At 62.8% G+C, this 15,109-nt stretch overlaps 1 protein-coding gene across 2 annotated transcripts in view; it reads right to left on the reverse strand.

Moving 5' to 3' along the window:
• The window catches only part of fam53c (family with sequence similarity 53 member C), a 122,182-nt gene extending 109,447 nt beyond the window's left edge, over nt 1-12,735 (reverse strand). The window contains exon 1 of one of the 2 annotated variants that reach the window (XM_068043276.1): nt 12,684-12,735. The gene's annotated coding sequence lies outside the window, so the exon portion shown is untranslated. The remainder of the gene's footprint in view (nt 1-12,683) is intronic. The other variant, XM_068043277.1, reaches the window with a different exon arrangement.
• Nucleotides 12,736-15,109: the final 2,374 nt, after the last annotated feature.

Here is a 15,109-nt window from a genome sequence, read left to right on the forward strand (position 1 = left end):
TGCAAACACTATGGCTCTCTTCAATGGTGTCAGCCAGGATTCAGTTGGTAGCACACTCGCCTACATCAGAAGGTTGTGGCTTAAAGTCCCACTTAAAGACTTAAACACAAAAATCAAGGCTGACACTCCGGTGCAATACTGAGGGAGTCCTGCACTGTTAGAGGTGCTGTCTTTCGGATGAGACATTAAACGGAGGCCCTGTCTGCCCTCTCAGGTGGGCATAAAAGAACCCATCGCACTATTTTGAAAAACAGCAGGAGAGTTATCCAGAGTCTCCGGGCCAATATTTATCCCTCAAACCAACATCATAAAAACAGATTATCTGGTCATTATCACATTGCTGTTTGTGGGAGCTTGCTGTGGGCTGCTGTCTTTCCTACATTACAACAATGACTACACTTCAAAAAGTTTTAGCTGCAACCCCTTTGGAACACCTGGTAGTATATAAATGCAAGTCTTTGTGATTTAAGAATAAAATGCACTCTTTTCCTATAGCCAAGGATACAATGCTCCACTTTTAAAATGAGTTTTCACAAATCCCGCTCCATTTCCTTCCCATCAATCTTGGCCAACTCCCAATGAACTTCTGTAAATAGCTGCCAAGAGGTGCTGAAGAATGCCCTGCCCTGTAATCTTGAATGCCCCCTCAAACCACCCCCTTCAAAATCATGCTGTGACATAAGAATTACAACACCGTCACAGGGACTTGGACCATTAAATAACTGCTTCCTGCACCGCAGATACTCATCCATGGCACCTTTCACAAAACTACAGAGCCATTTTTTTTCCCCACTGGCTGAGGAGCAGAAAAGGAGGTGATTAACCATTGCACTTCACCCTTCAGTAGTATGGGTGATCAGAGTGCAATACTGGATATTAAAAACATTGATGCAATACTGGATATTAAAAACATTGATAAAGGTTACCTTTGGATTCTTAACCTTTTCTTAGTGCAGATGATAGAGTCAGAAAGAACGAGTAAACACTCCTTAAGAGAAAGATTTCTCCCCTTCTTAATATAGACACTACGAGTCCTTCTTAGCACCTCCTCTTTTCCATGGATATCGAGAGTCCTCACCAACTAAAGTAACAGACAGCCAAGCCGTTCTCAGGCCTCAACTATGAGTAATGTGGTCCTCAGTGTGGAACAGGAAGGAGTTACATAGTCCAAAAAGGTCCCAGTTCCCATCTCTGTTCTGTTACAAATTACCTGATCTCAGGCACGTTGCAGTTGTGGTTCAAGCTAGAAGTAAATTATCCAAGATTATTCAGTGACACCTGCCACATAAAAAGGCAGGTTTCATACTCAGATTACTCCTCTTTCCCATTCCTCACTTGCTGGAACAGTCTGCTGAAACTCACATGAACAATGGGCACATGGGTTACTGGAGCACTCATGTGGCACTGCATCTTAGGACAACTCAGCACCTTCAAGCAAGGAGGGTAGATAAATGGGATTTAAATGAAAGGTTCCAGGAATAATGCAACAGCAGCTCCCTCAATTGCTTCCTTCCACACCCCACACAAAGTACCTGCCCCTCACATACCATCATTGTACAAATATGACGGGGAATATGTCACACAAATAATCAGGAACACGACACCCCACAGCACATTTGTCTAAAACATGCGACCACTATTAGACAAAACCCCTCACAGGATCCACAGCAAGAGGAGAATCAGTTTGGATAAATTACACCCCCCCGCCACCGCCCCAACTGTGTCAAAGGTTTTGCAGCACAATACTGGGATATCCGTTACAATACCCTACATACACAATATACCGGCCCACAATAAATAAAACTGGGAGAAAGGGTGTGGGGGGGGAGGAGAGAGATGGGGGGGGGGGGGAGGAGAGAGATGGGGGGGGGGGGGGGAGGAGGAGAGAGATGGGGGGGGGGGGAGGGAGGAGAGAGATGGGGGGGGTGGGGGAGGGAGGGGGAGATGGGGGGGGTGGGGGAGGGAGGGGGAGATGGGGGGGGTGGGGGAGGGAGGGGGAGATGGGGGGGGTGGGGGAGGGAGGGGGAGATGGGGGGGGTGGGGGAGGGAGGGGGAGATGGGGGGGGTGGGGGAGGGAGGGGGAGATGGGGGGGGTGGGGGAGGGAGGGGGAGATGGGGGGGGTGGGGGAGGGAGGGGGAGATGGGGGGGGTGGGGGAGGGAGGGGGAGATGGGGGGGTGGGGGAGGGAGGGGGAGATGGGGGGGGTGGGGGAGGGAGGGGGAGATGGGGGGGGTGGGGGAGATGGGGGGGGTGGGGGAGGGAGGGGGAGATGGGGGGGTGGGGGAGGGAGGGGGAGATGGGGGGGGTGGGGGAGGGAGGGGGAGGGAGGGGGAGATGGGGGGGGTGGGGGAGGGAGGGGGAGATGGGGGGGGTGGGGGAGGGAGGGGGAGATGGGGAGGGAGGGGGAGATGGGGAGGGAGGGGGAGGGGGAGATGGGGGGGGAGGGAGGGAGAGATGGGGGGGGAGGGAGGGAGAGATGGGGGGGGAGGGAGGGAGAGATGGGGGGGGAGGGAGGGAGGGAGAGATGGGGGGGGAGGGAGGGAGGGAGAGATGGGGGGGGAGGGAGGGAGGGAGAGAGAGGGGGGGAGAGGGAGAGAGAGGGGGGAGGGAGGGAGGGAGAGAGAGGGGGGAGGGAGGGAGGGAGAGAGAGGGGGGAGGGAGGGAGGGAGAGAGAGGGGGGAGGGAGGGAGGGAGAGAGAGGGGGGAGGGAGGGAGGGAGAGAGAGGGGGGGGGGAAGAGGGAGAGAGAGGGGGGGGGGAGAGGGAGAGAGAGGGGGGGGGGAGAGGGAGAGAGAGGGGGGGGGGAGAGGGAGAGAGAGGGGGGGGGAGAGGGAGAGAGAGGGGGGGGGGAGAGGGAGAGAGAGGGGGGGGGGAGAGGGAGAGAGAGGGGGGGGGAGAGGGAGAGAGAGGGGGGGGGAGAGGGAGAGAGAGGGGGGGGGGAGAGGGAGAGAGAGGGGGGGGGGGGAGAGGGAGAGAGAGGGGGGGGGGGGAGAGGGAGAGAGAGGGGGGGGGGGGAGAGGGAGAGAGAGGGGGGGGGGAGAGGGAGAGAGAGGGGGGGGGGGAGAGGAGAGAGAGGGGGGGGGGAGAGGGAGAGAGAGGGGGGGGGGAGAGGGAGAGAGAGGGGGGGGGGAGAGGGAGAGAGAGGGGGGGGGGAGAGGGAGAGAGAGGGGGGGGGGAGAGGGAGAGAGAGGGGGGGGGGAGAGGGAGAGAGAGGGGGGGGGGAGAGGGAGAGAGAGGGGGGGGGGAGAGGGAGAGAGAGGGGGGGGGGAGAGGGAGAGAGAGGGGGGGGGTGGGGAAGAGATGGGGGGGGTGGGGAAGAGATGGGGGGGGTGGGGAAGAGATGGGGGGGGTGGGGAAGAGATGGGGGGGGTGGGGAAGAGATGGGGGGGGGTGGGGAAGAGATGGGGGGGGGTGGGGAAGAGATGGGGGGGGGTGGGGAAGAGATGGGGGGGGGTGGGGAAGAGATGGGGGGGGTGGGGAAGAGATGGGGGGGGTGGGGAAGAGATGGGGGGGGTGGGGAAGAGATGGGGGGGGTGGGGAAGAGATGGGGGGGGTGGGGAAGAGATGGGGGGGGTGGGGAAGAGATGGGGGGGGTGGGGAAGAGATGGGGGGGGTGGGGAAGAGATGGGGGGGGTGGGGAAGAGATGGGGGGGGTGGGGAAGAGATGGGGGGGGTGGGGAAGAGATGGGGGGGGTGGGGAAGAGATGGGGGGGGTGGGGAAGAGATGGGGGGGGTGGGGAAGAGATGGGGGGGGTGGGGAAGAGATGGGGGGGGTGGGGAAGAGATGGGGGGGGTGGGGAGAGATGGGGGGGGTGGGGAAGAGATGGGGGGGTGGGGGAAGAGATGGGGGGGGTGGGGAAGAGATGGGGGGGGTGGGGAAGAGATGGGGGGGGTGGGGAAGAGATGGGGGGGGGTGGGGAAGAGATGGGGGGGTGGGGAAGAGATGGGGGGGGTGGGGAAGAGATGGGGGGGGTGGGGAAGAGATGGGGGGGGTGGGGAAGAGATGGGGGGGGTGGGGAAGAGTTGGGGGGGTGGGGAAGAGATGGGGGGGGTGGGGAAGAGATGGGGGGGGTGGGGAAGAGATGGGGGGGGTGGGGAAGAGATGGGGGGGGGTGGGGAAGTGATGGGGGGGGTGGGGAGAGATGGGGGGGGTGGGGAGAGATGGGGGGGGTGGGGAAGAGATGGGGGGGGTGGGGAAGTGATGGGGGGGTGGGGGGAGAGATGGGGGGGGAGGGAGGAAGAGATGGGGGGGTGGGGGAGGGAGGAAGAGATGGGGGGGTGGGGGAGGGAGGAAGAGATGGGGGGGTGGGGGAGGGAGAGATGTGGGGGAGGGATGGGTGGATGTGGGGGGAGGGTTGGGGGGGGTGGGAGGGTGAGATGGGGGGGTGGGGGAGGAAGAGTGGGGGGGGTGGGGGAGGAAGAGATGGGGGGGGTGGGGGAGGGAGAGATGGGGGGGGTGGGGGAGGGAGAGATGGGGGGGGTGGGGGAGGGAGAGATGGGGGGGGTGGGGGAGGGAGAGATGGGGGGGGTGGGGGAGGGAGAGATGGGGGGGGTGGGGGAGGGAGGAAGAGTTGGGGGGGTGGGGGAGGGAGAGATGCGGGGGAGAGATGGGGGGGCGGGGGAAGAGATGGGGGGGCGGGGAAGAGATGGGGGGGCGGGGGAAGAGATGGGGGGGCGGGGGAAGAGATGGGGGGGCGGGGAAGAGATGGGGGGGCGGGGGAAGAGATGGGGGGGCGGGGAAGAGATGGGGGGGCGGGGAAGAGATGGGGGGGCGGGGAAGAGATGGGGGGGCGGGGAAGAGATGGGGGGGCGGGGAAGAGATGGGGGGGCGGGGAAGAGATGGGGGGGCGGGGAAGAGATGGGGGGGCGGGGAAGAGATGGGGGGGCGGGGAAGAGATGGGGGGGCGGGGAAGAGATGGGGGGGCGGGGAAGAGATGGGGGGGCGGGGAAGAGATGGGGGGCGGGGAAGAGATGGGGGGGCGGGGAAGAGATGGGGGGGCGGGGAAGAGATGGGGGGGCGGGGAAGAGATGGGGGGGCGGGGAAGAGATGGGGGGGCGGGGAAGAGATGGGGGGGCGGGGAAGAGATGGGGGGGCGGGGAAGAGATGGGGGGGGCGGGGAAGAGATGGGGGGGCGGGGAAGAGATGGGGGGCGGGGAAGAGATGGGGGGGCGGGGAAGAGATGGGGGGCGGGGAAGAGATGGGGGGGCGGGGAAGAGATGGGGGGGCGGGAAGAGATGGGGGGGCGGGGAAGAGATGGGGGGGCGGGGAAGAGATGGGGGGGCGGGGAAGAGATGGGGGGGCGGGGAAGAGATGGGGGGGCGGGGAAGAGATGGGGGGGCGGGGAAGAGATGGGGGGGCGGGGAAGAGATGGGGGGGCGGGGAAGAGATGGGGGGGCGGGGAAGAGATGGGGGGGCGGGGAAGAGATGGGGGGGCGGGGAAGAGATGGGGGGGCGGGGAAGAGATGGGGGGGCGGGGAAGAGATGGGGGGGCGGGGAAGAGATGGGGGGGCGGGGAAGAGATGGGGGGGCGGGGAAGAGATGGGGGGGCGGGGAAGAGATGGGGGGGCGGGGAAGAGATGGGGGGGCGGGGAAGAGATGGGGGGGCGGGGAAGAGATGGGGGGGCGGGGAAGAGATGGGGGGGCGGGGAAGAGATGGGGGGGCGGGGAAGAGATGGGGGGGCGGGGAAGAGATGGGGGGGCGGGGAAGAGATGGGGGGGCGGGGAAGAGATGGGGGGGCGGGGAAGAGATGGGGGGGCGGGGAAGAGATGGGGGGGCGGGGAAGAGATGGGGGGGCGGGGAAGAGATGGGGGGGCGGGGAAGAGATGGGGGGGCGGGGAAGAGATGGGGGGGCGGGGAAGAGATGGGGGGGCGGGGAAGAGATGGGGGGGCGGGGAAGAGATGGGGGGGCGGGGAAGAGATGGGGGGGCGGGGAAGAGATGGGGGGGCGGGGAAGAGATGGGGGGGCGGGGAAGAGATGGGGGGCGGGGAAGAGATGGGGGGGCGGGGAAGAGATGGGGGGGCGGGGAAGAGATGGGGGGGCGGGAAGAGATGGGGGGGCGGGGAAGAGATGGGGGGCGGGGAAGAGATGGGGGGGCGGGGAAGAGATGGGGGGGCGGGGAAGAGATGGGGGGGCGGGGAAGAGATGGGGGGGCGGGGAAGAGATGGGGGGGCGGGGAAGAGATGGGGGGGCGGGGAAGAGATGGGGGGGCGGGGAAGAGATGGGGGGGCGGGGAAGAGATGGGGGGGCGGGGAAGAGATGGGGGGGCGGGGAAGAGATGGGGGGGCGGGGAAGAGATGGGGGGGCGGGGAAGAGATGGGGGGGCGGGGAAGAGATGGGGGGGCGGGGAAGAGATGGGGGGGCGGGGAAGAGATGGGGGGGCGGGGAAGAGATGGGGGGGCGGGGAAGAGATGGGGGGGCGGGGAAGAGATGGGGGGGGCGGGGAAGAGATGGGGGGGCGGGGAAGAGATGGGGGGGCGGGGAAGAGATGGGGGGGCGGGGAAGAGATGGGGGGGCGGGGAAGAGATGGGGGGGCGGGGAAGAGATGGGGGGGCGGGGAAGAGATGGGGGGGCGGGGAAGAGATGGGGGGGCGGGGAAGAGATGGGGGGGCGGGGAAGAGATGGGGGGGCGGGGAAGAGATGGGGGGGCGGGGAAGAGATGGGGGGGGCGGGGAAGAGATGGGGGGGCGGGGAAGAGATGGGGGGGCGGGGAAGAGATGGGGGGGCGGGGAAGAGATGGGGGGGCGGGGAAGAGATGGGGGGGCGGGGAAGAGATGGGGGGGCGGGGAAGAGATGGGGGGGCGGGGAAGAGATGGGGGGGCGGGGAAGAGATGGGGGGGCGGGGAAGAGATGGGGGGGCGGGGAAGAGATGGGGGGGCGGGGAAGAGATGGGGGGGCGGGGAAGAGATGGGGGGGCGGGGAAGAGATGGGGGGGCGGGGAAGAGATGGGGGGGCGGGGAAGAGATGGGGGGGCGGGGAAGAGATGGGGGGGCGGGGAAGAGATGGGGGGGCGGGGAAGAGATGGGGGGGCGGGGAAGAGATGGGGGGGCGGGGAAGAGATGGGGGGGCGGGGAAGAGATGGGGGGGCGGGGAAGAGATGGGGGGGCGGGGAAGAGATGGGGGGGCGGGGAAGAGATGGGGGGGCGGGGAAGAGATGGGGGGGCGGGGAAGAGATGGGGGGGCGGGGAAGAGATGGGGGGGCGGGGAAGAGATGGGGGGGCGGGGAAGAGATGGGGGGGCGGGAAGAGATGGGGGGGCGGGGAAGAGATGGGGGGCGGGGAAGAGATGGGGGGGCGGGGAAGAGATGGGGGGGCGGGGAAGAGATGGGGGGGCGGGGAAGAGATGGGGGGGCGGGGAAGAGATGGGGGGGCGGGGAAGAGATGGGGGGGCGGGGAAGAGATGGGGGGGCGGGGAAGAGATGGGGGGGCGGGGAAGAGATGGGGGGGCGGGGAAGAGATGGGGGGGCGGGGAAGAGATGGGGGGGCGGGGAAGAGATGGGGGGGCGGGGAAGAGATGGGGGGGCGGGGAAGAGATGGGGGGGCGGGGAAGAGATGGGGGGGCGGGGAAGAGATGGGGGGGCGGGGAAGAGATGGGGGGGCGGGGAAGAGATGGGGGGGCGGGGAAGAGATGGGGGGGCGGGGAAGAGATGGGGGGGCGGGGAAGAGATGGGGGGGCGGGGAAGAGATGGGGGGGCGGGGAAGAGATGGGGGGCGGGGAAGAGATGGGGGGGCGGGGAAGAGATGGGGGTGGGGGCGGGGAAGAGATGGGGGGGCGGGGAGGAAGAGATGGGGGGGCGGGGAAGAGATGGGGGGCGGGGAAGAGATGGGGGGGCGGGGAAGAGATGGGGGGGCGGGGAAGAGATGGGGGGGCGGGGAAGAGATGGGGGGGGCGGGGAAGAGATGGGGGGGGCGGGGAAGAGATGGGGGGGCGGGGAAGAGATGGGGGGGCGGGGAAGAGATGGGGGGGCGGGAAGAGATGGGGGGGGCGGGGAAGAGATGGGGGGGCGGGGAAGAGATGGGGGGGCGGGGAAGAGATGGGGGGGGCGGGGAAGAGATGGGGGGGCGGGGAAGAGATGGGGGGCGGGGAAGAGATGGGGGGCGGGAAGAGATGGGGGGGGCGGGGAAGAGATGGGGGGGCGGGGAAGAGATGGGGGGGCGGGGAAGAGATGGGGGGGCGGGGAAGAGATGGGGGGCGGGGAAGAGATGGGGGGCGGGGAAGAGATGGGGGGGCGGGGAAGAGATGGGGGGGCGGGGAAGAGATGGGGGGGGGCGGGGAAGAGATGGGGGGGCGGGGAAGAGATGGGGGGGCGGGGAAGAGATGGGGGGGGCGGGGAAGAGATGGGGGGGCGGGGAAGAGATGGGGGGGCGGGGAAGAGATGGGGGGGCGGGGAAGAGATGGGGGGGCGGGGAAGAGATGGGGGGGCGGGGAAGAGATGGGGGGGCGGGGAAGAGATGGGGGGGCGGGGAAGAGATGGGGGGCGGGGAAGAGATGGGGGGGCGGGGAAGAGATGGGGGGGCGGGGGAAGAGATGGGGGGGCGGGGAAGAGATGGGGGGGCGGGGAAGAGATGGGGGGGCGGGGAAGAGATGGGGGGGCGGGGAAGAGATGGGGGGGCGGGGAAGAGATGGGGGGGCGGGGAAGAGATGGGGGGGCGGGGAAGAGATGGGGGGGCGGGGAAGAGATGGGGGGGCGGGGAAGAGATGGGGGGGCGGGGAAGAGATGGGGGGGCGGGGAAGAGATGGGGGGCGGGGAAGAGATGGGGGGGCGGGGAAGAGATGGGGGGGCGGGGAAGAGATGGGGGCGGGGAAGAGATGGGGGGGCGGGGAAGAGATGGGGGGGGCGGGGAAGAGATGGGGGGGCGGGGAAGAGATGGGGGGGGCGGGGAAGAGATGGGGGGGCGGGGAAGAGATGGGGGGGCGGGGAAGAGATGGGGGGGGCGGGGAAGAGATGGGGGGGCGGGGAAGAGATGGGGGGGCGGGGAAGAGATGGGGGGGCGGGGAAGAGATGGGGGGGCGGGGAAGAGATGGGGGGGGCGGGGAAGAGATGGGGGGCGGGGAAGAGATGGGGGGGCGGGGAAGAGATGGGGGGGGCGGGGAAGAGATGGGGGGGCGGGGAAGAGATGGGGGGCGGGGAAGAGATGGGGGGGCGGGGAAGAGATGGGGGGGCGGGGAAGAGATGGGGGGGCGGGGAAGAGATGGGGGGGCGGGGAAGAGATGGGGGGGGCGGGGAAGAGATGGGGGGGCGGGGAAGAGATGGGGGGGCGGGAAGAGATGGGGGGGCGGGGAAGAGATGGGGGGGCGGGGAAGAGATGGGGGGGCGGGGAAGAGATGGGGGGGCGGGGAAGAGATGGGGGGGCGGGGAAGAGATGGGGGGGCGGGGAAGAGATGGGGGGGCGGGAAGAGAGGGGGGCGGAAGAGATGGGGGGGCGGGGAAGAGATGGGGGGGCGGGAAGAGATGGGGGGAGGGAGGAAGAGATGGGGGGGCGGTGGGGGAGGGAGGAAGAGATGGGGGGGGTGGGGGAGGGAGGAAGAGATGGGGGGGGGTGGGGGAGGGAGGAAGAGATGGGGGGGTGGGGGAGGGAGGAAGAGATGGGGGGGGGGGTGGGGGAGGGAGGAAGAGATGGGGGGGGTGGGGAGGGAGGAAGAGATGGGGGAGGGTGGGGGAGGGAGGAAGAGATGGGGGGGGGTGGGGGAGGGAGGAAGAGATGTGGGGGGGGGTGGGGGAGGGAGGAAGAGATGGGGGGGGGTGGGGGAGGGAGGAAGAGATGGGGGGGGGGTGGGGGAGGGAGGAAGAGATGGGGGGGGTGGGGGAGGGAGGAAGAGATGGGGGGGGTGGGGGAGGGAGGAAGAGATGGGGGGGGTGGGGGAGGGAGGAAGAGATGGGGGGGGGTGGGGGAGGAGGAAGAGATGGGGGGGGGTGGGGGAGGGAGGAAGAGATGGGGGGGGGTGGGGAGGGAGGAAGAGATGGGGGGGGGTGAGGGAGGGAGGAAGAGATGGGGGGGGGGGTGGGGGAGGGAGGAAGAGATGGGGGGGGGGGTGGGGGAGGGAGGAAGAGATGGGGGGGGTGGGGGAGGGAGGAAGAGATGGGGGGGGGTGGGGGAGGGAGGAAGAGATGGGGGGGGTGGGGGAGGGAGGAAGAGATGGGGGGGGGGAGGAGGGAGGAAGAGATGGGGGGGGTGGGGGAGGGAGGAAGAGATGGGGGGGGTGGGGGAGGGAGGAAGAGATGGGGGGGGTGGGGGAGGGAGGAAGAGATGGGGGGGGTGGGGGAGGGAGGAAGAGATGGGGGGGGGTGGGGGAGGGAGGAAGAGATGGGGGGGGTGGGGGAGGGAGGAAGAGATGGGGGGGGGTGGTGGGGGGGGGAGGGAGGAAGAGATGGGGGGGGGGGGTGGGGGGGGGAGGGAGGAAGAGATGGGGGGGGGGTGGGGGAGGGAGGAAGAGATGGGGGGGGGGGTGGGGGAGGGAGGAAGAGATGGGGGGGGGGGTGGGGGAGGGAGGAAGAGATGGGGGGGGGTGGGGGAGGGAGGAAGAGATGGGGGGGGGTGGGGGAGGGAGGAAGAGATGGGGGGGGGTGGGGGAGGGAGGAAGAGATGGGGGGGGGGTGGGGGAGGGAGGAAGAGATGGGGGGGGGGGGTGGGGGAGGGAGGAAGAGATGGGGGGGGGTGGGGGAGGGAGGAAGAGATGGGGGGGGGTGGGGGAGGGAGGAAGAGATGGGGGGGGGTGGGGGAGGGAGGAAGAGATGGGGGGGGGTGGGGGAGGGAGGAAGAGATGGGGGGGGGTGGGGGAGGGAGGAAGAGATGGGGGGGGTGGGGGAGGGAGGAAGAGATGGGGGGGGTGGGGGAGGGAGGAAGAGATGGGGGGGGTGGGGGAGGGAGGAAGAGATGGGGGGGGTGGGGGAGGGAGGAAGAGATGGGGGGGTGGGGGAGGGAGGAAGAGATGGGGGGGGTGGGGGAGGGAGGAAGAGATGGGGGGGGTGGGGGAGGGAGGAAGAGATGGGGGGTGTGGGGGAGGGAGGAAGAGATGGGGGGTGTGGGGGAGGGAGGAAGAGATGGGGGGTGTGGGGGAGGGAGGAAGAGATGGGGGGGGTGGGGAGGGAGGAAGAGATGGGGGGGGTGGGGGAGGGAGGAAGAGATGGGGGGGGTGGGGGAGGGAGGAAGAGATGGGGGGGGGTGGGGGAGGGAGGAAGAGATGGGGGGGGTGGGGGAGGGAGGAAGAGATGGGAGGGGGGGGTGGGGGAGGGAGGAAGAGATGGGGGGGGGTGGGGGAGGGAGGAAGAGATGGGGGGGGTGGGGGAGGGAGGAAGAGATGGGGGGGGTGGGGGAGGGAGGAAGAGATGGGGGGGTGGGGGAGGGAGGAAGAGATGGGGGGGGGTGGGGGAGGGAGGAAGAGATGGGGGGGGGTGGGGGAGGGGAGGAAGAGATGGGGGGGGTGGGGGAGGGAGGAGAGATGGGGGGGGTGGGGGAGGGAGGAAGAGTGGGGGGGGGTGGGGGAGGGAGGAAGAGATGGGGGGGGTGGGGGAGGGAGGAAGAGATGGGGGGGGTGGGGAGGGAGGAAGAGATGGGGGGGGGTGGGGGGAGGGAGGAAGAGATGGGGGGGGGTGGGGGAGGGAGGAAGAGATGGGGGGGGGGGGGGGTGGAAGAGATGGGGGGGGGTGGGGGTGGGAGGAAGAGATGGGGGGGGTGGGGGAGGGAGGAGAGATGGGGGGGGTGGGGGAGGGAGGAAGAGATGGGGGGGTGGGGGAGGGAGGAAGAGATGGGGGGGTGGGGGAGGGTGGAAGTGATGGGGGGGGTGGGGGAGGGAGGAAGAGATGGGGGGGGGTGGGGGGTTGGGGGGTGGAAGAGATGGGGGGGGGTGGGGGTGGGAGGATGAGATGGGGGGGGGGTGGGGGAGGGAGGAAGAGATGGGGGGGGTGGGTGGGGGAGGGAGGGAGAGATGGGGGGGGGTGGGTGGGGGAGGGAGGGAGGAAGGACAGTGAAAAAAAATCAAGTCAACTCTCGACCCCCTCCTAGTGGCTGGTCTGGAAGCAGGACCTGAAGAGGAATGCACAACCTCTCTGAACAGTGCGGGGACATCTCAAAGCAGAAGAACAATTACAGACAGCAAGATGCTCCCCTTCCCCATTCCCATTGACAATCGAGAAAAATTACTTGAGAAAAAAATGTAATAGCTGTTCCACTTGCAGAGAACAAGTTAAATTAATTTTTTTTAAAAGAAAACTTATCTCACAGGTTGCTTTAAGTTAGAAAAAAAACTTAGAGCAGAAGGCAGCAGTGTCTTTTTTTCCTTGGGCAAGAGAAAAAAATGCAAAATGTTGGAGCTGTCAGTAGCTGTATATTAGTAGTAAAGGGGGGAGGTGAAAGAATAGAAACTTCACTCAACCACCCCTCCTTAGGTCACATCGTGCAGCCTCTCCCTCTCTCCCACCCCGGCACTAAAACAGAGAGCGCCCGGCCTTGCAGAAACCTCTGCAACAACAGCACTTACCTGACAAACTAGCACCCCAATCCACCCAGCCAACAAAATAAACCCCAAGTTAACCCAATCAAGCAATTGCTGTAGCACTTAGAGAGGAGTGTGTGTGTGGCCGTGACAGGCCTCAAATGCACCCCCACCCATCTCCCCCCATCCCCCAAGGAGCTTATGTCGCGGTTGCTAAGGGGCTTGCTGCAGCTGACAAGCGGATGCACCCACCACCATCAGTGTCCTGCTGCTCCTCCTGCCGTCTCCTTAGTAACGCACTCCGGGCAACTGAGTAACAGGGACCACTGCACCACCTTATATAGACACTGGTCGCTACCAACAGCCGCCGGCCACTGAGGGGGCGACAAGCGCCCTTACTTAGCATTACAGCACCTCACGGGCAGCATTCCACGCGTAAACTTATTATCCACCGTGTATTTCAATTATGAATTAAAAATGTGTAGCAAGACTGTGAATCCATTGATTTTTTTAAAGTCTAGAATTATTTGTGACAAAGATTCACCCCTACAGGTTATCAGGAGCCAGAATGGCGGCTCAGGGAAACTGCTCACCAGGGGAATGGGATGGAAAGGGGAAGAAAAAGAGGGGAATCAAACTTTAACTAAAATGACTACTCTTGACAGAATCTTTCCTGTCCATTATATGAAATATGTATTTGAAGAATTTTCAGTGAAAAACTATTTCGTGTATGATTTTAGTTGCTTTTAGTGAAACATTTTGTGGAAATAGACTTCTGCATAGAAGCAGGATCCCCCCTGAGCCCCCAAAATCGCTCAGTCCAAAGTGAAAGAGTGAGCAAGTCAGGGGGACCGAATCAACCGGGTCCAGAGGCGGGAGCGTATGTTGAAATAAATAAAAATACTCTGATACGGATATTTGTTGGTACCTATTTGAGAACGAATAGTTTATATATAAATGTATTTAATGTTAGGGTATCGTTTCGTTTGCAAAACACGTTTTCAAGCGTTGATCGACGAAAGGGAATGTGCAAAATGTTCCCCTCTATCAGCTGGCACAGACTGCAGCAGCCCAGTGACTGCTGGGACTTGTAGTTTTCTCTGCCCGTTCCCATGCTGCTGCCACAGCTCTGATTGAGGTTTGATTCCATTCAATTTTATCACCTTGACGCATTTGTTTTGCACTTTTTCTTATTGCGTTAACACGTAATCACTTTCAACAACTCCAATGTTGCTAGTTAAAATAAAATGTAACTTATTTAAAAACAGTGCAATCGTCTGTTGTGGGAGGTGAAGGCTTTATATATTTTAAACTTTTTCCTTTTTGAATGTTAATTTTACGCAAACTTAGAGAATACAATACAGAATCCTCAGATGGATACTTGAACGTATTGTACAAGGGCAAAAAGAACAATTGTGTGTTTTTCACCCGACTAAGTACATCCTTCTAGCTATTTTAATTTTCAACTGGATCATAAAGTTAGCCTCATGGATTTGTTGCATTTCTGTAACTGAGAAATTAATTAACTCAGTCGTTTGGCGATCTTTAGCTTCTGTGATTCAGCAAATTATCTAGCACATGTGATTCTTTTGTTCCTAGTCAGGGGAATTTAAACATTCTTTTGAAAAGATAGGGAGAAAAAAAAACTTGTATGAAGTGTTTTCTTAGAAATAAATGTGTTGGTTTCTGTCCCGTTACCAGAAAAAGGAACTTAAATCACAAGAGAACAGCTGCCTGGCCACATGGTACCAGGCCTTGTCACTCTTAACATTCAAGTACTTTCCATTCTTTTCTGCTGGCTGAAATCCATATTTAAATTGTCCCAACTGTTCAATTTCAGCTAAAGAAAATATCAAAAGAATTGAGATATTAAATTCAATTCAAAAATTTTCTGGCTAAGTATTAGCCAGAGCAAGATTCCTGGGCCCCAGGAAAGCCCAGTTTTACTAGCATAACCAGAGTGATATGGAATTTCTCTGCACTGTGTATTGACATTGGAATGAGTGATTTCAGAGGCTGGAAGGAGAAAGAGGAGCAATAACGTTTGTCTTCTGCAGAATAAAAGGACATTGGATTCATATATAAATGGCTCTACAGTACAGCGCCATCTATGGAGAATCACAAATTAATTCTCAAGTTCCTTTAAAAGGAAATCATGCCATTAGGGAAGTTTTTACATTTCTCGTCATTGTAGACGCAAAAAAGAAATCGCAGCCAGCACCAATCAGCCTCAGTAAATGCATCATATCCAACTAGGTCAGCAATGTTTATCATTACAGGACCTATCCCTGCTATCAGGGAAGGTCATTCGGCAAATGTAAAAATCACAATTTGCACTTATACACAGTTAGCAGCAGTCTCAGAATGTAAATGTAATGAATTCCACATGAACATGTTTGCAAACCACTTCGACTGGAAGAACTTGACATAAGGGGGACATATAATCTGAGAAAACGAAGATGGTGTCTTACCCTCTTTCAAAAAGGGCTGTGGGCCTTAGGATTTAAGGCTCCAAAGTTCTACAAGGATTTTATTTTTTAAAAAAGGTGTTGATTTAATTTTGGAATGCAAAGTTCATCCTAATCACAAGTACAGTACATCATGGTGTATCCTTCATAGTTTTAAGATTTCCTTTATTCATGTGTAACCTATTATACTAAAAGCTCATCTATAATAAC

Source organism: Heterodontus francisci, chromosome 12 (genome assembly GCF_036365525.1).
Source record: "Heterodontus francisci isolate sHetFra1 chromosome 12, sHetFra1.hap1, whole genome shotgun sequence".
Taxonomy (NCBI): Eukaryota; Metazoa; Chordata; class Chondrichthyes; order Heterodontiformes; family Heterodontidae; genus Heterodontus; species Heterodontus francisci.